Source organism: Manacus vitellinus, unplaced genomic scaffold, assembly GCF_001715985.3.
Source record: "Manacus vitellinus isolate BGI_N305 unplaced genomic scaffold, ASM171598v3 scaffold_5_pilon, whole genome shotgun sequence".
Taxonomy (NCBI): Eukaryota; Metazoa; Chordata; class Aves; order Passeriformes; family Pipridae; genus Manacus; species Manacus vitellinus.
This window is the reverse complement of record NW_021940682.1, coordinates 2,271,313-2,294,917: the sequence shown is the minus strand read 5'-3', so window position 1 is coordinate 2,294,917 and position 23,605 is coordinate 2,271,313. Positions and strand designations below refer to the sequence as shown.

General features: G+C 37.5%; 1 protein-coding gene across 7 annotated transcripts in view; it reads right to left on the bottom strand.

Annotated features, from left to right (window-relative positions):
- PLEKHA5 (pleckstrin homology domain containing A5) overlaps window positions 1-23,605 on the bottom strand; it is a 166,739-nt gene that overhangs the window by 93,079 nt on the left and 50,055 nt on the right. The window contains exon 1 of one of the 7 annotated variants that reach the window (XM_018080563.3): window positions 11,928-12,060. The exons of the other annotated variants lie outside the window; for them this stretch is intronic. The gene's annotated coding sequence lies outside the window, so the exon portion shown is untranslated. Of the gene's footprint in view, window positions 1-11,927; window positions 12,061-23,605 lie in introns of those variants that run through there. 7 annotated transcript variants of the gene reach the window in all.

The window sequence follows — 23,605 nt, the reverse complement described above, 5'->3', positions numbered from 1 at the left end:
GCATTCCTTTAAGTTTGCTCTGCTTAGTTTAAGCTCTATACACCATGAACAAAAATGTTAATGAATTTTGAAATAGGAATTTTGACTGTTTGTTGTCGATGAAACAGACAGAACAAATCTTCCCAGAGGGAAAGCCCAACCTTGGCTTGCAACTGGAATGTCTTGTTCTGTCCCAAACATCAAATAAGTTAAAGACACGTAATAGAAACTGCATGCAGCATGAACATTACCAGTCCAGCAGCCTTAGCAGGGAAGGCAAGGCCCCACAACAGCCTGTGGGACACTTTTTCCCAATTACAGTGACATACAAAGACACTAACAGAGAACCTTAAATAAGCTTGGGAATAAACAGTCAGTAATTTAGAGCTGCTAGCCTTTCCAGAATAACATGTTTATAGCTTATATACAGCCTTTGATTCTATGCATTTAAAAGAAAAAGAAACTCCTTTCCTTCTTTCCAATGCTTTTAGAGGAAGGAAACAGTGTTTTTAGATTTATTTCTGGAAGATCAGGATTAAAGCAAATGTCTGGTTAAAGCATAGATTAAATAAAAAAAATATATTTCTCAGCTACAGCATCTTCTGTTAAAGCAAACTGTACCTCAATCCAAGTGATGTAGTCACATCTCACTCTCATGCTGAGAGAGAGCTTGCCATCAGGCCCAGCTGTAACAAAACATTTCAGAGAATTTTAGCACACTACTTAAGCCAACATCAGTCACAATCTACTCTTCACACTAATAATAATCACAGAATCACAGAATGGTTTGGGTTGAAAGGGACCTTCAAGATCATCTAGTTCCCATCCCTCTGCCATGGGCAGGGACACCTTTCACTATCCCAGGTTGTTCAGAGCCCCATGCAACCAGGCCTTGAACACTTCCAGGAATGGAGCATCCACAGCTTCTCTGGGCAACCTGTGCCAGTGCATAACCACCCTGTGAGCAAAGGATTTCTTCCTAATACCTAATCTAAATCTACTTTTAGTTTAAAATCATTGTCCCTTGCCCTGTCACTGTCTGCCCGTATAAAAAATCCCTCTCCCTCCGTTTTATAACCCCCTCAATTACTTCCCTTGCTTTTCTAATGCATGCTTCATGTTTAACCCAGTCTAAATTCAGAATGCAACTCTTCAGAAAAGAGCAGTCATGAAACCTGATTATCTAGGAATTTTATTCACTGTAAAACAGATTTTCAAGCATGTGCCAGACATGAAGGACCCACAGTCTCCCACAGCTCAGCACTAAAGCCTGAATCCTCTGAGATGGAAGACAGACACTCTTATTCCATCCCCTGAAGCCTGTGACAGTCTTCTGCTCCCCCCAGTGGCAAAAACTCAAATATAATCCACAAGGATGCCACTAAAGCAGCATCACTTGCTCAGACAAGAGTGTTCTTGGAGGTTCTTCAAACCAAAAATTTCCAGTATGTAAAGGATGTTTGTTCTACAAAATACAAACAAATGGTCTAAATCAGCATTCATCTTGAACCCATACTTGAGCAAAAAATTTTAAGAACTGGTAAATACATTAAATAGTTCATAATGAAAACAGACTTTAAATTAATCTATAATCCTAAACTTGACTATGACTTTCTCAGGTTATGACAAAGGGAAAAAAGGCCACCTTTAAAAGTAAAAACATTTTTATAGAAGTATTAGTAGCAATCTTCTGTTTAAAAAAAAGTCATAGAAAGCTGCTGCCATGCAGATACAGATATTATTTCCCTGCTCTTATCAGCCTTCTGATGTTTTCCTTCTCTTCAGCTTCAAAAAGTTTTTTTAAGAAATGAGCATAGTAAGAATAGTATTTTCTGAAAGGTGAACCAAATGAGCATTTAAAAAAATAATTCTGACATTTACTGTAACTCTGAGGATATATCTTAGACACAGTAAACACTTACGTAAGTAGCAGTTTTCTATACTCAAAGAATGACCACAAAATTATGTTATTTCAAATATCTTTTTGCTTGTATTAGTGGCATCTAACAGGTAATTTAGCCTCATCTAAGGACTAACTGACCTATATTTAAAATTTGCACACCACTTATGAAAAATGACTTTTAATCTTAGAGAGTCTTAGAAATCTGAATTCAATGGGAGACAGCCAACAGCCATGGAAAAGCATAACACGTGTGAGGTGACATCTAGAAACTGCTTAACAAAACAACAAAATTTAGCAACTGGGTACCAGGGAGTGCAACTAAAACATCAACATTGTAAGACTTCAGCACTTCTGACAGGGATATTGACTTACTACTGAAACACTTCAAGAGAAGTGTAATTTCTATTTAAGCAAATGCTTGATTTTTAGCAGTTGTTAATGAGCAACACTGTGGCAGCCCTTTGACAAACCTGTCTTCAGTTTAGTAACAAAAATATCGAAGGACTGTCCTTTCAGTCAGGATAGGGTATTGTTCAAACTACACACTCCAGAGAAGGCTCAGCAGCAGGCAGGCAGATGGCACAAACCCAGAAAAAGCCCTGGGAATGGCACTGAAGCCAACAGCAGAGGGACACCACAATGGGCTGGAGCACCTGCTCTGCAAAGAGATGCCGAGGGAGCCGCGCTGGCTTAGCCTGGAGATGTGATGGCTTCAGGGGTCCTGACAGCAGCCTGCTTGTTCCTACAAGGAAATGAAGCCAAACTCTTCACAACAGAGCTTGGCAGAGGCTGAGAGACAACAGACACGAGTGAAAGCCAGAGAGGTTCACACTGGACATGAGGAAAAACGACTTTGTGTACAACAGTCAGGTTGCCCAGAGAGGCTGTGGCAACCCCATCCTTGGGGTCTCTCAGGACCATACAAGACAAAACCCTCAGCAGCCTGGGTTGAGCTCAGAGCTGACCCTGCTTTGGGCAGGAGGTTGGACAACTGATGTCCTGTGTCACTTTTGGACTGAATAATCCTGTGTTTCCTTACCAGCTACCTTCAGTAAGGAATGGTAAGAAAAGAACCCAAGGGCTTTTTTGTTTCATGCGCTGAATGAGGTGAGATAGTGAACTCACATCTGAAGGCCCAAAACATTAACACAAGAGTTTAAATACCATATTTAAGAAAACCAATTACCAAATCTCACTGGTCAAAACTGAACTCAGTGCTTTATTAAGTTAACTTAATAGTTAACTTAAAGCTTAATTCTTATATTTACCCCAGGTTTTATGCAGCCCAAAAACTTTCCAACATAGGTATTGAAAATCACCTGTATGCTGTGCTTCTTTTAAATATGTTTAAGTATGCAATGTTTCAGCAAACTCGAAGCCATCTAGTAGAGTATCCCCAAGCAATGTTGCAATAAATACGGTTTAAACTGCACCTGAAGAACTTATACGCTGGAGTTTTCCCTCTTACTGTCAAGGATTCCTGCACCAACCCTTTACTTCTAAATCAGAGAATAACAACTTTCATTATTTTTGCATACTTCAAGCTTCTTAAGTGCTTTTGAAGTCGAAGCCCTTGAACCGTCACAAAGTGGTTCTGGCCAACCTTCCCGTCTCTCATTTGTCCTGAGGAACAAAATGATGAACTCCAACAGCCAGTGAAATAAATGCTACCCACATGGAGCAATCATGTCACATCTTGATATTAGCACTACTACAAGCAGCACTGAAACCAGCGAGGCAAGTTTTACACAACCATCTTTCACTGCATCTCCTGACAACCCTGGAAATGAGTTACAAGCTCGTAAAGCAAGAGCCATCGCTCAAACTTGAAGTAAAAGCAGCAGTGCTCATCCATTCAGGAAAGCAGAAAACCAACATGCTCAGGTGAAACAAGGTGTGTTCATCAGATCAAGGAGAAGAAAAGGAGTTAAAGAGTCCAGTAGAGGGGGAGCAAGATTTGATAATTTCATTTTATATTATTATTCCATTTTTTTTCCTCTCCCAAAAGACGAAGGTGATAAAACTGGGGGATTGGCTGAAACAGTCATTTATGTGGTTTAAAAACAGTGAGTTCAGGAGTTTTAAGATCTAACAGATTTCTGAATTTCATTTCCATGCTTGTCTTTCCGACATATTCTGCAGATTTTCCTTGAGGATTAAGATGACAGTGTGAGAAGCAGCTTTGTAAGAATTTTCCTCCCGCTCTCTTTTAATGAGTTTGCAAGTGTTCACACCAGTGCACAGCAGCTATTTGGCTTCACTGGCATGGTTTCCCTGAGTGCATTCCACTGAGGTCCATCAAATGAAATACTGTTAGGCCGGTCCTTTTGATATCTCAAAAATAATCTGGATTTCAAACATTTCCCCCAGTAATTATAGGAAGATTCACATTAAAAACAGTTCAGCTCTTTGCAGAATGAATTCTGATCTACATCTACTGGACACTGCCTGTCAGGAAACATGAACAGAATTACTGGTAACCATCTCCAGTGTCATAAAGGATTTGACACACTCTGAAAAACCATCAAGTTAGAACTTACAAGCCTCTTTAATCTACATATTTGGTATTTGTTTCTAACACAGATGACATGCTAGAGGCATTTGTCAATAACTTTAAACCAACTGCAAACCATCCATAAATTATAATTTCTGCCTCTAGAGTAAGGACTGCCATGACAACAGAAAACCATCCATAAATTATAATTTCTGCCTCTAGAGTAAGGACTGCCATGACAACAGAATCAGCTGAGGAATCTACTGTCTTCAACTACTTTATTTTCTAGATAAAGAGCAGTAAGGTCTTATTGATTATTACTACTTGTTACTGTAATTCTTCAATTAAGTCTTCAATTATGTTCATTCCATATGAGAAAGCTGTAGACAACTGGAAATACAGTCACCAGTCACAGTGTCTACATTTTTAGCAGTAAGAATGCTATTGGTGTGTGCAAAAGGTCCCACAAGTTAAAAGTAGAAACAGTGTGCACTACTTGCAGACACTGAAATGCCTTTCAATGAAAAAGGGTCCTGTGTTCTAAATGGTAAGCTTTTCATGAATGCCACAGAGATATCAGAGCTTTGCAGAGAATCAGCTGGAAACATTTTAAAACTATTAAGAATATTTTCTTCTAATGTCTTTCAAGGACATGGCTCTACCATTTTAATTTAATCTTTTAAATAAACCGTGGGGGTAACAAGAAACAAAAAATTCAGTCTGGGAAGCTAAAGTGTTTTCTGGACCAGAAAGTCTAGAAGTGCTTGAGAAACTACAACCTGGTTGTAGTTAGTGTAAAGTACAGGCCAGACTTACACATGCAGGTGTGTACACACCCCATGCACTCACACTGCAGCAACTCTTGACATTCCTTAGCTTCTATTCCCATGAGTGCTAGGTTATTACTCTTCCACACAGTTCTCTGTCTTTGTTCCAGCTTTACAGAGGTGCAGTTTTCAGAAATTTTTACGTGAAAATGAAGGAAGGAGACTGCAGTCAGAATCTCTCAATATCACTTCAACACAGTTGTCAGAAAATGACACACTGCTACTCTAATAGATGTGTCACTATAACATTAAACGAAGAAATCAAATAAATCTAATTTTGTTGAAGTCTCACGCTGATTAATATATTCAATAGTCCTATTTAAACAAAATCTAAACTGTTCTTACTTGATTTCAACACAGACAAGCTAATGAAATAAAAAACTGCATTCAATGGATCAAATGATCAACTTGAATCTAACCTGTGAATGAGAATCATTACAGGACAGAACAAAGACAAGAACACCTTAGTGCTCAGGGCCCCAAGTTGATGAATTAAGGACCCCAAACATACCTACAGAGGGCAGTGCCACGTGAAGATACCAGAATGGACTGGACTGTGGGTCAGCTGGAATTTCTAAATGGGATAACCCAGAGTTGGCAGTGAAGATCTCAAAAACAGTCAAGCCACGTGAGCAAGAAGTTTCTCTAGGGCTATTTGGCTTTTCTTCCTGTGGGGCCAGGTGCAGCTTTGCACTGACATGCATTTCAGTGCCTGAGGTATTTGACTGACAGTCATTCAGGGATCACAGCATCAAGCTAATTGAATCAAGGATATGCCCTTTGGCTTCACTTTCTGCTTCACTAGACTTTCTCTGTGATCTTGGTTAAGTAAACCTCTGTTTCCATTTCCTATTTGTGCTATCATGATACAAAATACACCTCATCATTAAAGCAAGTAAATACAACAGTGAGATACTAAGGCTGTAATGGAAGATTGTGGGGAATGTTCTCATCCCATTCTGATCACTGATGCAGTTAGAAATTAAATTCAGCCTAAACCTGTCAAGTACCATTTTTAAAAATCAAACTCACTAGGTCTAGGAAACATTCAAGTTCAAGTAAGCCCTTCAGCAGCTGGTTTTCCTCTTCCACTTGACCAGTGCCCATCTGTAACCAGCAACATCTTACAGATGTTTCTGTAAGATACATTTTCAGATAAAATTTTGAGGATCTGGTGAAATCCCATCACTGGTAATTATTTCACTTGAGTCACATCACTGCCTCAGTCCCTCATCTTCTGTGCAAATCCTGCCTCCCACTGGCACTGCCATGATCCATGGAGCAGCAGCCAGAACCACACAGTACCTGGAGATACTTCCAGAGGCAGCACTGAAGTACTTATTTTGACAGTCTCAATGTGAGAGCTACTAAAGATATCTGTCTTTTCTTTGCTCATAGAGAAAACAAACGCGCCGGGCAGTGTGGGATGAGACAGATGGCATTACTGAAAATTGCATTGTTCAAGTCGTGCCTTTTCCTTCTCTGCTATGATATGACAACCTTGATGTCTCAGGGTATTTTCTCCAGGAGGAAAATAAAATATTTCACCCTATTTTTCAGAACAGTGAAAAAGAAAGAAAAAGTCTAACTTAGTTTTCCCAGGTAAGATACAGTCTCTAGTATCAGGCAAATTTCTAGTTAGTAAAATTGTTCAAAATCATATTGATCTCCTGCTTTTTAAAGACAGTTCTGAAAACCTTTTTTTGTATTTCTTGTTTCTCAAGACATTTTCCCCCTCAAAAACCTTCATCATATTCTGAATATATTTAAAATAACGCAATACAGCCATTTTCCTTTTTCGTTTTTAACTTAATGCTGGATCACACGTAAAAAGACTCCATAACAAATCCTGTTCAGTGAAAACCCTGAAGGTCATTCCACTAAAGATGTTACTCAGTTTTTGTCACCAAACACTATGTTTTCACAGATTAAAAGGTCTTTATTTAATTGCCAATATGCTAATTTTCATGTAAATGACAGATTATCTACTAATTTGATTATGTTATGATACCTATACAATTCCCTGGGGAAAAAACCCTGTACACATTATTATACATATCATGGCAGAATATGCAAAAGGACCATCAGAAATATAAAACCAAACAAATTTAGGAATAAACTTTAAAGACTGAAAATACTGAACTGCTCATTAAAAGAATCATTTATACATAAACAGGAAAGTACAGAACAGGAAAACCTTTTGGTGTTTGATGTTTTTGGACAAGATATGAATTGCACACAAGTCCCTTCAAATGGCCTGAAGTACGTAATAATTAACTTTTTTATCCCCTCAGTGGTTGTGCTTTGGAAGAGCATAAATTGTTGACTGGCTTAAATACAAAAAAGTCACTGTATGGCACATACTCCCATTAAATTCAGATTTGTTTAAAGAACACACAATTCAATTGCCACTTTACTAAAAGCCACTGAGATGTTCAAAATACAAAGCTATTGTCTCCCTACCACAATACTGAAATGTGCATAGGACTGAATATCCTAAAAATATTTTAAATACTGATGCTCTCTGAAGCATAAACTAGTATTCCATATTCTCTTAAAAAAATGGATGTATGTATAAACATAAGGATAGTGATGCTCTTTTGCACTAAAAACACACTGAAAAAATTTTAACACTTATGTATCATTTTGAGAAATATTCCCATGCTTTTTTCTGGAGAAGAGGTAAGGCTGGAAATTCTGACCTACAAAAAGGAACATTTTACTCTTGGGAATCTTTTAGGAAATTTTAAGTTCCAAACACTCACATTACACAAAATCATTTGCTAAATTTTTATCAACAGACATTCCCACTAAATACTCTTCCATTATTGAATTGCAATGATCTGGCATATACATGGCTAAAATCTGCCCAAAATCACAGCACTATCTAACACTCATTTTTAACCTCAATGTACTGAAAACGTAGACACAATTCTCAGCTCATTCAGCAAGGACTTAGCCAACTCCTTACCATTTCCACTCTCTTGGTACAAAAAAAGCTGAAGTTTTTTAAAAACCAAACCAATTCCAAACATTTTAGGTCTTCACATTAACAAGCCCGTTTCTCAACTTATAATAGATACATACAGAAAGAACTAATAATGCCTTCTTTTTTTTTTCCATAAAGTCTCAGACTGAATGCTGACATTACAGCCAATTATTTTAAATGAGTACTGGTGTGCAGTTTCTTTTTCATTTAGCAAAGTAAATTTAGCTCATGCTTGTGAAACATAGTTCCACTCCTTCCTCCACTCTACAAAAAAAGGAAACTAAAAAATGGCATTCTTCTCTTGAAAGTATCAGATTGTAGCACACTGTCTAAAATGGGTCAAGATCTGATGCAGAATGCTGACAAGGTTTTTAGACACAACCTTCAGCCTAAAAATTGTCACAGGCTCTCTCCATCTGGCCCATCAACTGACTATGTGCAATTGTCAGCAGTAGTAAAATCTTTCATTTAGAACACAACGTGAATGGAAGAAGACTGAGCCTTCACTGTCCAAAGGATTTTAATCATTCAGAAAACAGCTGGCAGGCAGCCTAAGTGATACATATACAAGAGGGTCCCCTTCGCCCCACATCCTCTTCTGATTTTCTTTTCCCTGTGCAAACATTTATATTTAAAAAAATAAATAAAATGAAGCGCAAAGTTTATTTAAACATTATTTCAGCAGTGGCGCTTCCTCGAAGTGACTAAGGCCACTACACCACATTCTTACTGCTCTCCTAGTGAAGAAGTGCCACACAAGTCAGTAACTCTTTATTCATGTGAAAAACAGAATACATTTTTTCATCCTCTTAAAAAAAAATAAATAACTGAACCAGCTGAAATACAGGCCTTATATTGCCAGTCACAAAGAGGTCCACAAAGATCCTTCCAGAGACCTACAGCTTCTGAAAATCTGAGAGGGAAGTCTACAAAGTGGAGTTGTAAAAACTCAAACCTTACACTCTGGTATTTTATTGTGAGTTACAATATATTGATCTACAATAAAATAAAATAAAATCCTACTGATGGCTGGCATGTCTAAAAGAGATTATATAGTTCCTTAAAATCAAGAAGGGTACTTTTATTCAATTTCAGTTCTCAATTCAGTGCAATTTAAATGCACTCTGAATAAAGCTGCACGACCAGCAGCCCTTACACACATTCATCCTCCTTCTCTGCATATTCTGGGTGTGTAAATATATATGTGCAACACATCTAGAAATAAAAGGAAATCAACAAAATTAACACAGTTGTTGTCAGGTTCTCTGAGATCTCAAAATAACCTGTTTATGCACAACGACCATAAAGATCATAAATACAAGGCAATTACTTTCTACATGCTACCCATGACCAAAAGTGGACTTATATGTTAAACACAATGGGTATAGACAAGAGTAGCACTGCGGAGTAGGCAGTATCTTGTCTTTAAAATCTCAGTTAACCTCTATAACTATAATGTAAGAATTCCTCTTTTTGGAAAACTAACCAGAGTCAGCACTTACTTCAAAGGCAAGAACAAATATTATTGTGAAGAGTAAAATAGACGAGATCAAGGTTATAAAAATAACTTGAGATGTTTGACGCTTGCAAGTTTCTGCTTTCCCTGAGACTAAAAACTGTTCCCTTATAAAACCTGTGAAATATGACTTTTTACAATTTAAATATCCCATTTCAAAGGGATATCTCAGTAGAATCATACTAAGACCAAACTTATTCAGCAACCCAAATCAGTAATCTCACGTTTGCATGCTCACAGTGATAAAGGAATGAAGCCAAAACAGCTAAATGCTACTTTTTTTCGCACGTATTTATCTTTTATAAGTGTTTCTTTTATACTGCCACTCCAACTGCCTGCTCTGCAGTCACTAATGCAAGTCTTTTCCTTTCTTATCTCTTCGTTACCTTTCTAAAAGGGCTTAAGTTTTCTAGGTTTGCTGTTTATCCAGAAATTGTCCTATGGCAAATCTGTGCAGCTTCACAGCATTTTCCACATCTCTGTGAGACACAGCTCAGGGCACCTGAAGGCACCACCATCATGAAACGACGTACTGCGGTTATAAGAGTGAAAACTTAGTATTAGAAACAGCATGCTTTGAAGATAACAAGCCACCACAGTGATATATTTTGCACAACACAGGTTTGCAGTTACCCCTGGCTGTCTCTCTCTCATCATTCCTCAGAGTGGCACAACCCTGTTCTGGCAGCCAAAGTGCCGGTTTTCTGATGGGTTATGACAGCCCTTTGCCACCACAAGGCCTCAATTAAATGCATTATCCTCAGGCTTTAACAAAAATCTTAACCACTACATCCATCCAGACCGTTTTACCCCAGAACTCTGCACCAGGGAGTCGAGCAAACTCACATTCAAGCACTCAAGATTCACACACTCCACTCTCCACCCTTCCAGCCGGGACTGTCACAGCTCTGATGAAGCTTGTGGGTTTATTGATTTTGCTCCTCGGCACCAGGTCAGTTGGAATCATAACAGGGGTTATGCTTGGCACAGATCTCTTTTGTCAGGTTCAGTGAATTCACTGACAAGCAGTTTTTCCCATTGTAATTCAACTCTTATCCAGAACACTGAAGTATATGCAAGCAATCCCAACAGGATAAAGAGCATCCGCTTGTAAAAACAAACTGCCTTCCCAACCCAAAAATGCATGTGAATGCATCACAGTTAAGACCTCGAATCTCAATCTAGTGATAAACTCCAGCATGTCACTACTGAAACCTTAAAACACTCATGAAGTTCTATCACGATATTAAATCATCTTCTCTCACTCACAGGTAAGTGCAACCAGGAAACAACTTTTTCTAAGGGTGGGTGGTGGGAGTGGGTGGTGTCAGAGTTTATCAATTCACTCACTGCTTTTTACAACCTTAGTTTAGATGTTTTAAAAATATGTTGCTAACTGGCTTTGCTACAAGTTAAATGCCTTGCATTAAAGAATTTAGAAGTCACATTTTGCAGAGGCTGTTGGAAGAAAGCAAAATTTTAAATCAAGTGCAAGAACTAAGTTTTGATAATACTTTGAATCATAAATCCTGCCTTCCCCTTATTTAAAAGTTAATAAATGTTAAGCTGCATCAAACAATCACTTCATCTATGACAAAGACTATAAATTTGTTAAAAAATTCTTATTATAGAAGTGCAGAGTTTCAGTCATAACAAAGAACTGGGAGATACCTTTTTTCTATCCCTTTGCTGGTTAAAGAAGGAAATACATGTATATCAGCAAAACTAATGATGACAACAGCTAAGTCACCCCATTAAGCAATTTGTGTTGAAACCAAGTACTGTAAATATCCTTCAGCATTGTCTTACAGAAATAAAATTCTCTTTTGCAAGACTACTCTAACTCCCCTTAAGATATGAGATACACAAAATAAGCTCGGTTTTAAACCAAAATTGGCTTAAAAGAACATAATGAAAAATGACTGAGAAGTGGCGGTTGAAGAACTGTTGCTATATTTGGAATAGTTAGCTAATATGAAGTCAGAACAAAAAAGATATATGCCCATTTTTTTGCACAGCCCAGCACTCCTGCTAAAAAAGCAATTCTTCTCCAGTAAAGAAATTAATACATATGTACCAGAATTATTTTACTGAAGTGAGTAATGGCAGAGACATTTCAAACAGACACCATTTATAAGAGAGTAGAGACAAGCACGAAGCTGAGTTTTATCTGAGATATCTAAAGGCATTAGAAAGGGAAGAGATGAATATCAACTCACCAAAACCACCGGCGATCTAACAGCAAGGCTCGTCTCACATCTCAAGTTCCCAGTTCCAAGAGAAATCACATGTGCACTGATAGAAAGATGACAAAAGGGCATGCTGTGCTCTCCTCTACTTCAGCTGAGTGACAGCTCCACTAACAGGGAACCGAGACATGCAGTAAAATCTGAAACAGGGGGGACCTGAGATGAGCATGCTCAGTGCCTAATTTAAAATGGCCTGATGCTTCATCCCAGCGTGAGATGGCCTACTTCCAAACAATTTCAGAACTTTAAGTCAAATCTAAAATCATTAACTGGAATACTCAAAAAACTCAGCCACCAAGCAGTATTGATTTTTTTTTTTTTTTTTTTTTTTTTTTTTTTTTTTTTTTAAATCTCTGCTGATGCACAGATAATTATTTGCACTACTTCCCTGCAGGGCATCCTAAGGCTTAAACACTATCATCATGTGCTTCACTGTAATTACACCATGCCACTGTAACGGATTGAAAGACCTTTTCAGGACACCATATAATATGAATGCTCAGCAGCAGAGTTCATAAATCAGACCAAGACAACAAATCTGCTGAATATCCTCCAAACTGATTTAAAAATTATACTACCTGGTGATTTCTGGGCAGCTTTTTTATTATTATTATTTTATTTTTTTTTAGGGTGGGGAAGGCAAGAAGGAAGGCTTGAGAACTGTCTAACAAGTGATGGCTTGAGAACTGTCTAACAAGTGATTCATGTCCCAGAGCAGTTTACCTCCACTTAAAATCTCTTTATACATAAGGAAACCATTTAGCTTCTTAATGAAACCATTTACTTTGATATCAAAACTCAGGTTATTCACATGCAAAAATCCTCTGTCAAAGAAGCAGATATTCGAACCTCTTCCCTTTAGAGATTAATATCTCTTAATATACCCACAGACAGACACAAGTAGTACAGAAGTCTTCTATGTTTTGGTTTTCTCTATCTCACAGGCCTCTTTCCATATTTATTGTATATTCATTTTTACAAATGAACACAAAAAGTCTTTCTCCTCTTTTAAGAAGACAAAAAGCTGCACCTCAGGCACTTCTTTCTTTTTTTTAAATGCTTTCCTGTTTATCATTGAAGGTGAAAGCGCAGCCAGAAAGGCTCCTTTATAAATGCCATATTTTAAAAGATACTGTATAAAACCCAGCACCACCCACCTCCTGGTCTGTACCACACCTGGGCATAGGAAAACTACTTGGAATAAACTCTACCATCCTCTATTGACTCTCTGTTTTTAGTATTGTGGATATTGGTTAATACAACATTTGGAAGAAAAGCAAGACATTATTCTTAAGCTTCACTAATATCTACAAGTAATTTAAAAATGAGGTTTTTCTATCCATACAAAAATGCTCATTTTTACTCTGAGAATCTGCAACTTCAGACATAGAGATCTGAAGTCTAACACTTACACACTGCACTCCTACGCTTTAAAAATCCTCTTGGCATGGAAACAAAATATTTACTAAGCTAATTATTTTAACATTAATCCATGCCCTTTGCCTTTGAGCTCACCCAAAATTATAGGATGTATTTTCACTTCAGAAATTTCTTCCAGGCATAAACCCAGAAGTCAAGATGCACAGCAGAGCTATAGCACAGTTGAACTTGATTTCATGAACAAACTGAAACATTCACTTTAATATTCCAGAGACAATATTACAGCACTATAAAAAGAATTTTATTGATAATCATGTAACACTAACTGCATTCAATTGATTTTTAATCCCATAATGTCTTGGGATAGTTACTTTTCTTACACCAATACATACAAACCCCAACCCTTGTTAAGATCTGTCCCAGTTGGAAAATTCAAATTTCTTAGTCTACCACTAGGAGATGAAAAGTCTGCTTTTTGATAAGAATTTCAATATTTCTTCACCAGCTAATGAACACTTTAAAGAAAAAGGAAATGAGTATTAAATCACATATCACATTTTTATCTAATCTTCTCTCATCACTTAACTCTTCATCATTTACTTTGTTATTGCCCTATGAACTGAATAGATTCAGACTGGTGAATTACAACATATTTTTAAAATGTAAGATGTCCATAACATAAAAGTTGCCTCCTGAGTGAGAAATGTTTTCATCCAGGCAAGTTTGCTCTAGCTTCATTCTAAAATCAAAATAAATGAATGTCATGGAAGAAAGATTAATTGTACAAATCTGTAGCTACCTAACCAGTAGTCTGCATTTTCCACATAGAGAAGATGAAGTGGAAAAAGAAGCCACTAACAAAATCCCTTAAAACTGAAGTAAACATTGTTCTCTTGTTTCAAGTTCATTCCCCTTCGCTTCCCAAAATCCCATCGAGCTGAGCATAAATTACAAGAATTTTCTTCAAGCTAGATAGCAATTTGCAAGTTCAAAAGGTCTGTTCTGAAGTTAAATTTTTGTGGGTATGTTCTCCCCCAGAAGACAAATTTTAATGGAAAAAAACCCTCTCTACATTTCTTGGACAACTGTTCAAACTTTAGAGAAGCTTAAGGAAATTTCAGGACAATTTTGTTCTTTCTTTTGACAAATCTGTATTTTAGTCTCTTAATGACATACAAATTGTAGCTGCAATAATGAAATGCAAAGGGCTACAAATAGCACATAAAACCAAAATACTTTGATCCCACAACTACTTGCAAAGAAGTCTCTTGCTGAACTTGAAAGGGTTCCTTTACAATGGCATAAATTTGAGTTTTGAGATCTGTATACCTGATAAGAAAGTTTTACAGTAAATTAGTATAAATTTGCTAACTTAATCTAATAAACATCTCTTGAAAGAAAAAAGTAATTGAATTAATACATAAGTATGAAAATGTCCCCTGTACACAGGACTTCTGGAAGACAATTCTTCTTCTGAACATGACAAAGTTGGTATTAAAATCAAACACCAGCCCTGGAAGCTGAAACATTCTTCTAGAGTTTCTCCACTGATATTTAAACCAAAGTCTTGTCACACAACACACTAAAACTGTGCCAGACTCCTGTGTTAAAAAGGCTGAGTTCAGTGAGCCCTCCCAGAGTGTGACAGGAACACAACTCATTTCAGTAAACTCAGCACACACAGAAGATGAGACAGAACATGTCCAGTGACTGAGGTGGTGCTGGTGGTGCTTCGTGGGTTTTTAATTTTAATATATTTACCAAGAAATCAGGTGGTAAATACTTTAGACATCTTTCTTATTAACAGCTTCTTGGCAACAGTTCACACACGAACAGCTCTGGTCACCTGTTCTGACAGGAGAGCAGCTCATTTTACTAAGATGGGTATTCAGTATTATATTTGGGTTTGGTTTAAGTCTCAATATCAAACTCACCACTATTTCAGAATGAAGTATGATGCACTTTTAAGCTTATAACCAGGCTTTGTACGGATTTTATTAAAAGCAATGACTTATGTAATGGATGTTTTTAACTAAACATGATGAATTCTTCAGTAAATTATATACAGCTGAGCTTCACAAGAATTTCTGGCATCCTAAAAAAAAAATTCCACAATTATATCTCTTATACATGAGCTCTTTCAGCTCTCTTCTCAGTTTTGGCATGATGACACAAGCAGCTTTCCTGGATTTGGTCTACTAGAAGTAATATCTCAAGATGCCCCTCTCAAACACCACATCACAGCTACATAAGAATTCCTCCTTTTCAATAGAAAGCTACATTCCCCAGAAATGTGTAGCAATTTAAAATCTGTTTGCCATTATGTTTTTACATCTTATCTATCAGCTGACCCATTCAAGTGGAAAGAACATTTTTCAAACAGAATGAAGAAAAAGCATGTACCTGGATCTAGACAACCACAAGAGAAAAACTACATATGCAAAGTTCAAATGATGAGTAATTTTTCTCTTATTTACATAATATCATTCAGATTCTTGTTTCTATTCATAGTTCTGTCTGTGGTACATATTTTCAGTGTGTCTACTGTGTAATGTTTTACTCTTCCTATACCAAGCAGCATACTTCTCTGCTTTTTGTTCTTTTGTAGTTATTCTTGCATCTCACTTGAAAATTTTATCTTGGTTTACAGCTTTTCTTTCCATCCCATGTGTTATTTTTGCCTTCCTAACTGTCTTCTTTAATATTTTCCTCAGTAACCCCTGTCCTAGTGTCCTCAACACTGAGATCACATTAAACAGATGTTGAATATTTCCCATGAATAGCAACCTTGAACAATCAGGAACAAAACCAGAAAAGGAACTTCAGAACTTATTATTACATGTAATATGCCTAAAGGCATCAGGAACTGATTTAATACCAAAATCAGGACTAGGACATAAAGATTCCATAGAAAGACAGTATTTATTATCTGCAGTGTTTGTTTTACCTCTGCCACAACCTCAGTTTTCACAGTTCATCTGAGCAGTTGTGTTTCTGAACGTCTGGAGATTGGAAGTCTCCTCCTTCACATGAGTTTGCCTCTGTCAGTGCACCTGCAGCAAACTTAGAAAGAACCCAAAAAAAGGGGCACATCCCACCCAAAATTACCACTACTGGCTCAAAGAACCTTCTCCAGCAGACGTGTCCTCCTCACCTCATCTCTTCATTTGAAGGCTTCATGACAGAAAATTTTACAACTAAACAATGACATGGCATGAAAGAGCAGACAGAACTAAAGGATCCACATTTACTACATCAGCTGATAAGAGACTCCTTATTAAGTTATTGCAATCTCCTGATAAGTCTGTCTTTTGACAGTCTCTCACTCTTCAAATGCCACAATAAGTTTGAACAGCCATCTCTGAGTTTGTGCTGAGTTCCCATACATGTCATCATTTCCGTATTAAACATAGGGACCCTAAATGTTCAAGATACAATAGTTTGTGCTCGTGCTCTTCAATAAGTAAAATGAAAAAAACAAGGTTTATGTCTGCTGTTCACAGCTTATAAAAGCAGACTGTCTGTTGGTCTTTAATACATGACCATAAATGATTCATCTGGAAAATTGTATCAGACAATGTGCCAGAACATATAAAACTGCCGCTGCTGCCCAGAATGTTAGTGTTGTTTCACAAGTTTATATATATATTTATATTATAGGGTGTCTGAGACTAAGACCAGGTCTGAACCAACCACCTTTCAATAAATACAAGCTACAGATGTGCCTGATGACAAACTCTACCCACATGGATACTGCCAACTCTCTACCCATCCTCAGAGTAGACTGAATGTCCCTTCAGCCATTATTCTCTTAATAAAGTTGCTTGTCTTCTAAAAATAGCCATTAGCTCTAGAAACACATTCAATATGGGCAAGAGAACAACAGTTTGACAAAGGAACTGTACTTGGTAAGGCAAATTTTTTGACTGTTTCTAAAATTCAACCTATTAGTGCCATTCCTTTTTATTTTATGTTTATTCACAGAATTGCCATTAAAAGAAATCTAGTAAGTGATTACATACATGAAAATGTTTACTTCTGCTACAAAACTGACCATGTCAGGAATCCAATCTGAACACTTATTCTTCATATTCAATTAAACAGATTTTTCTACAATTTTTTTATACTGCAAAAATTGTACAAGTCAACATCACTGCAGACCTGGTCAGCTGATAACCCATTCTTCAACTCTATTTAGCATCAAGAAAAGCAGCATAAAATATTTTTCAGTTTTTGATGCAACACAGAAGTGAAACAACCCATCAAATACAAGTTTCTGTGTAAGAAACACTGAAGCTCAGCAGCTCTTTTGTGCTGCAAGACCTATAGACATTTTCAAATCCTTATTCAATAACTGTCACAAAGCACAAATCCCTTTTATTAACTGATAAAGCCAGAGTTAAAACTGCTGAGATCCCATCTGGAAAATATCTCAGTTCTCCTCTCAAACTAACTTTCCAGTCAGCCAAAGTGCTTTGCAACACAAACTCATTCTGAATTGCAGTTACACATGTGCTCATTAAGCTGCTTCTTTATATTAATGGGAGGAATTGTAGTAAAAATATCTTCTCCGGAGTTGTCACTTTATAAAACAAATATAATGAATTTAAAATTAACCACTTAGAAAAACGTGCTACTCTGACAACTTGCTGACTGTGTACCCACTGCAGAGCTACAGACACGAGCACTGGCTGAATGAATCTAAACAAGCACTAAGATCTCTGCCCACCTCCCAGGTCTCTCCACATGCAAAAATTAGAGTCCATGAAATATCTGCAGGGACAGACTGGAGGACAAACACAAAATACAGACTGGCATCACTAAATTGTAACGTAAGAGAAGTTTACTGAAAGAATGAAACATTCTGGAAGTGTTCAAATGGGAAAAGGAATACTAGGTTCAGTGAAAACTCACAAACAGGTCAGTCAAAAAATAAATACACTGCAGGCTCTGAGGAACTACTTGCAAATGTGTAGAGAGTGAAAAGGGGAGAGACAGATGCTGTAACTCAAGCCTATGATAGCTCATCTTTCAAACTTCAGAATTAGGAAGCTTTTCAATCAAAAGAAAATTTTAAAATAAATAAAAAGAAAAAAATCAGAATCACAGAATGACTTGGGCTGAAAGAAACCTTAAAGATCATCTCATTCCAACCACCCTGCCGTGCACAGGGACACCTTTCACTAGACCAGGTTGCTCAGAGCCCCATCCAACCTGGCCTTGAAACATTTCCAGGGATGAGGCATGCACAACCTCTCTGGGCAACCTGTGCCTGTACCTCACCACTCTCACAGTAAAGAAGGTAATTTTTTTGTACTTGTTCTCACACTTGTCATAAGTCCTTATGGCACCCTTGTTCAACTAACTAACTCAAGGCAGACTGTCCAATGAATTAAAGTACTGGTGGAAGAGGGTGATTAAGCTAGATAGTGTTTTGTAACCACAGAGCTCATCTATTGTCCGAGGTATCCAAACTGCCTCAGTTCCACGGAATTAGAAGGTCCCTGACTCTATGTCAAGTTTTACAGAGCTTCTGGGGTCACCTAGAGGACTACAGACAGGTAAGACCCATGGTTTGTACCAGGAAAAGCAGTAAGAATTACTCTAAATAACTGAATTAACAGGTATGAAATGTTGCAACAGAGAAGAGTCACTACAGCTTTTGCAAACCAACACTGTAGCTCAGAGAACTATTAGACTTACAGTAGTAAAACAAACTAACAACAACAGAAAAACCCCACAAACCAAACAAGTGAGCAAACAAATGAACAAAAAAAAAAAACCACAATAAAGGTCACTCATCAAAGCTGCTGAAATGAACTAAGCTGCCAGAGGGTAGGAGGGAAGGCTGTCACACAGATGGTGATGAAAGAACAAAAGGACACAAATTAGTGAGATCTGCAGGGCTTGAGCTCACATTAACTCTTCATCCTGATTTCAGTGAGGGAATGAATACAGAAGCTAAACTTTACCAGTATTCTCAGGACCAAGGATGCTGTTCAGGATGACAATGAGGGCCCAGTTGAAGAATGACAGAGGAACTGTACAAGATTAGGAACACAAGCAGTAAAACAGAAAGAGATATTTAACAGTGGTAATGTAACATGATAAAAAATGAAAAAAATCCCCTTTTACACAAGAGCATGCAGTGGTAGGGTAAGGGGGAATGGTTTCAAACTGACAGAGTAGGTTTAGATTGGATATTAGGAAGAAATTCTTTACAATGAGGGTGGTGAGGCACTGGAACAGGTTGCCCAGAGGAGTTGTGGATGCCTCATCCCTAGAAGTGTTCAAGGCCAGGTTGGATGGGGCTCTGAGCAACCTGGTCTAGTGAAAGGTGTCCCTGTCCACAGCAGGGGGATTGGAACAAGACGATTTTTAAGGCCCCTTCCAACCCAAACCATTCTATGATCCTACGATATTCAATAACGAGCTCTGAGATCACCATTTCTACTATGGAATAAAAGCTTAGCATTCCAACAGACACCTTTTCATGGACTGGTCATCTCACAGAGAACTGACAGAAAGTTTTGTGTGCAGAACAATCCTTACACATGTACAAACCAGCACAGAGCTCTGCTTAGCTTTGGAATCAGAGCTTTGAAATCAACTCACGGAGAGTTTGCATGGGTTCAGGGATGGATACAGAAACCCCTCAGGTGCAGTTCAGTGAATAGATATGAGCTCTGCCTCTGGAAGTCGCTGAACCACAGACTGCTGTTGGTCAGGAATTCCTGTGTGGGTTCTCAGAAGAAAAACAAACACAAACCCTCACCTCTGGCTAGCTCGGTTTCTGGCAAATGCTGTGAAAAGCAGCAAATACACTCTTCAAGGGTCCTTGAAGACAGGACTTCTCAAACTGCTAGAGACAATTTCTCCTACATATGGCTGCTTTTCTCAGCTAAAGCAAAGCTCAGTAGGAATGATATTATAGTCCCAGTTTATTAGAAATCCAAGGGGCTTTTTTTCAAACTTACAAATGTTTTCAAACAGTTTTTTCTATTCCCCTGGTTTCTTCACCTTTTCAACGAGACAGGGAATGATCCATCAACTTGTGGCACAGAGCTGACATCCACTCCAAATTACACTGGCTTGTCAAATATGAACATCTCCCTCCAGCAGGCCAGAGCTTACTGACTGTTCCCTATTTCCCTGGAAATTGATGCAGCATGGATTGGGGAAGAGAGAGTACAGTAATTCTCAAGCCACAGACACTGAAAGATTATTAAACCAGTGAACAGGATAATTAAACTCTGAATGATCCACAGCTAATTTGCAGTTGAACTTTCCTACACAACACAGGTCTGTAATTATAATTTTCAATCAGATACTTGATGTAAGAGTCCTTGTTAGGGGGGTTTCACAGACAGATGCCTGAAACAGGGATACTATTTATTATACTTGGTCAACAAAATTCGCAAGCTAGAGTGTAGCTGTTTAATTTTATTCTCAGTTGAATCACCAGGTCCAGCACTGTGCTGGATTAGCTGTTAATATCCCAGGCTTTCCTTCTGTACAAGCTGCCCCCAGTTCAGCAGAGTTCTCCTCACCCAGAACTCCACTGTCACATGGCAACCACCAAACCCTGCTGAAAGCAAATCTAATCAGAGTGACAGTTAAAATAAAACCAGCGCAGAATGAAAATCATCATATTACAGCTTTCCCTTTTTGCTAAAGTAGATTTAACTGATCTAATTGGCTTTATATTCCTCAATATGAAAAAGCCTACATACATCAATAAAAACTGGAGGGAGCAACACTTGAAATGCTTTTTTAATTGACTTTTGTTTTCAGGACAATAGCCCAGGGATAAAGTTTCATTATTACTCCAATATTTCAAGTCCTTCAAAAACTGTACAGTTTATACTCAGGATACCATTCAAACATGATTCACAGGAAATAGAGTAAAAACACAAGAAAAAGCAACAATTAAATTGAATTTACATGACTAATAAAAATTTCTTCAGTTTTGAATCCTACAGTCAAATTGTAGTTAGGATAGCATACACCAAGAATATCTTGCAAGTTATTATTTTCCTAAAACACCCATCTTAATTTTAAAGATGTACTCACACTGACATGCAAAAACCTTGTATTTACAGTATCTTTTAGAAGAGGAGGGTAAACACTGCAGATTTCACTTCCTATAAGACTCATTATCAGCCAAAATACTTGGGGGAAAAAAAAAATCACAGGAAATTTGAGAGGTGAAGTGTATGGTATATTACACACTGAAACCAAACTACAAAACCACAATTAGTCCAAAAAGAAAAGACAAAAAATTAATGAGAAAGATAACCAGTATGTGTGGCTTCAATGCAAGCCAGAGGCAATTCATTCACAGTTTTACTTCTAAGCAGCCTCTGAAGGGCTTTTTTTTTCTTTTTTAAGGCTAAAGCATTATTTAGAAATATACACACACACACACTGAAATACAATCACAAAGCAGTACTGAAAGTGAAAATTAAAAAAAAAATTGTTTTGACATCCTACTTGAAAACCAGAAAAATAAAAGAATAAATGCTTTATTCTTCACTGATTATTACATGAGAACACGACGACTTTAATCCTCTGCTGAGGAGATGAGAAGAACAAATAAAAATTTGCCTGTGTTTCAACACTGCTGCTGATTTTGCACCTTTTAAGCCATGTGTGACTCAAAATTTCAAAGCAAACTTCTAAAACAATTGCATAACTTCAAACAAAAGAAGAAAAGATGACAAACTGTTGTCGGTCTTACGTTGAAACGAAGAAAAATATAAAAAAATACTGAATTACTTGCAGTAATGCTTGAGAAAACAGAATCTTGGCACAGCGCAGTGCAAGCCCAGAGTACACAAACAGCATAAATGGACATATCCTGAAAATGTGTTTATTCCAAGCTGTCTACAAGTTTCTCTGCCCAATAGCAGCTCTGTCTACTACAAGGCATTATACACGAAGAAGTTTACAACTGCAACGTGCAGTTTTACAGTAAGGGATTTTGTAGACAACTCACTACATTTATTTGACGTACAGAACTCAAACACACACACACAGTAAACCCTCCTGTGGACCCTCCCTATGTCACATCCAGCTACAAAATACTCAGGAAACCATCTGCAGACAAACAGAAGTTTAACATTTTTATCACACACGAATTCCTCCATCTAAAAAAAAAAAACACCAAAACCAACTTAGTGATATTAAGTGCTTTTCAACAATTTATGTAGAGCTACAGATTTCCGTGCAATATCCTATGCTGCACTTCAGACAAAGTAAATTACATTTGAAAACCCCTGAAACAATGATCTAATTTACTCGGTACATAAACATGTAGTATTGTAGAGTAATTACGAAATCACCTTAATTATGGATTGATATTCCTTACTGGTAAAGTCTTAGCTGCTAAGAGTCTAATGCTGAGATATTACAGCATGACCAAAATGCATTAGTGGGCTCTCAGCTGCAGAGTCACGTCAGCCACACTGCAATAGGCTGGCAGCATTCTGCTACTAGAGAAAAATAAGACTTTGTTATATTCCCTTAGCAAAGGCTGTCTTACAGGTGTTCACATCTGGCAAATCTTGAACTTGCAAGAACTAATGAGACGGCAGCATGAAATAACCCCCAACTATTAATTGAGGATTATTAATTGAGTATTAATGGCTTTTTAATTTGCCCGCCTACAGGAGGGCAGCTCCTGAGGCACATACTTGCAGCTCTTGTCTCACTGGAAGTCACAGCACAGCCCAGCAGGAAGTTCTGGGATATACATGGTTGCACAGCACTGCCTGAAGATTCACTGTCATCTCTCCCCTATTCTGAATAATCCGCTCACACGTTAAAGCAAACAAGCAAAACAAAACCTGCATTCAAAACCCCCACAACCAAAAGAAACAGGGTCTGAAATTCAGTTACTTGTTTAGAAGTGGAAGTTTGATAGACAAAGAAAAAAACCGCTTTTCAAAAAGTGAGTTTCAATGAAGTGCTCATACACTACCATACTGATCCCTCTCTCTGATGCAAGGTGTGTTCAGAGCTGTGTTGTTTGTTTCTTTTTTAAGATCAAATTAGCTCAAATAAGACACTGCCAGGGTTTCAGACTGAAACATCAAAATATCCTATGAGCAATATTAAAAAAGTAAATTCTGCTGTATGTTTTAAAATATTTGTTCTTAAATAAATGTATTTAACACAGACACACACAGTATCAATTACTGGGTGTATTACTAAAGGCTTCCTGTTAACAAACATAGAAGTTGTATGGTTTGTTTGGGGGGGGGGTT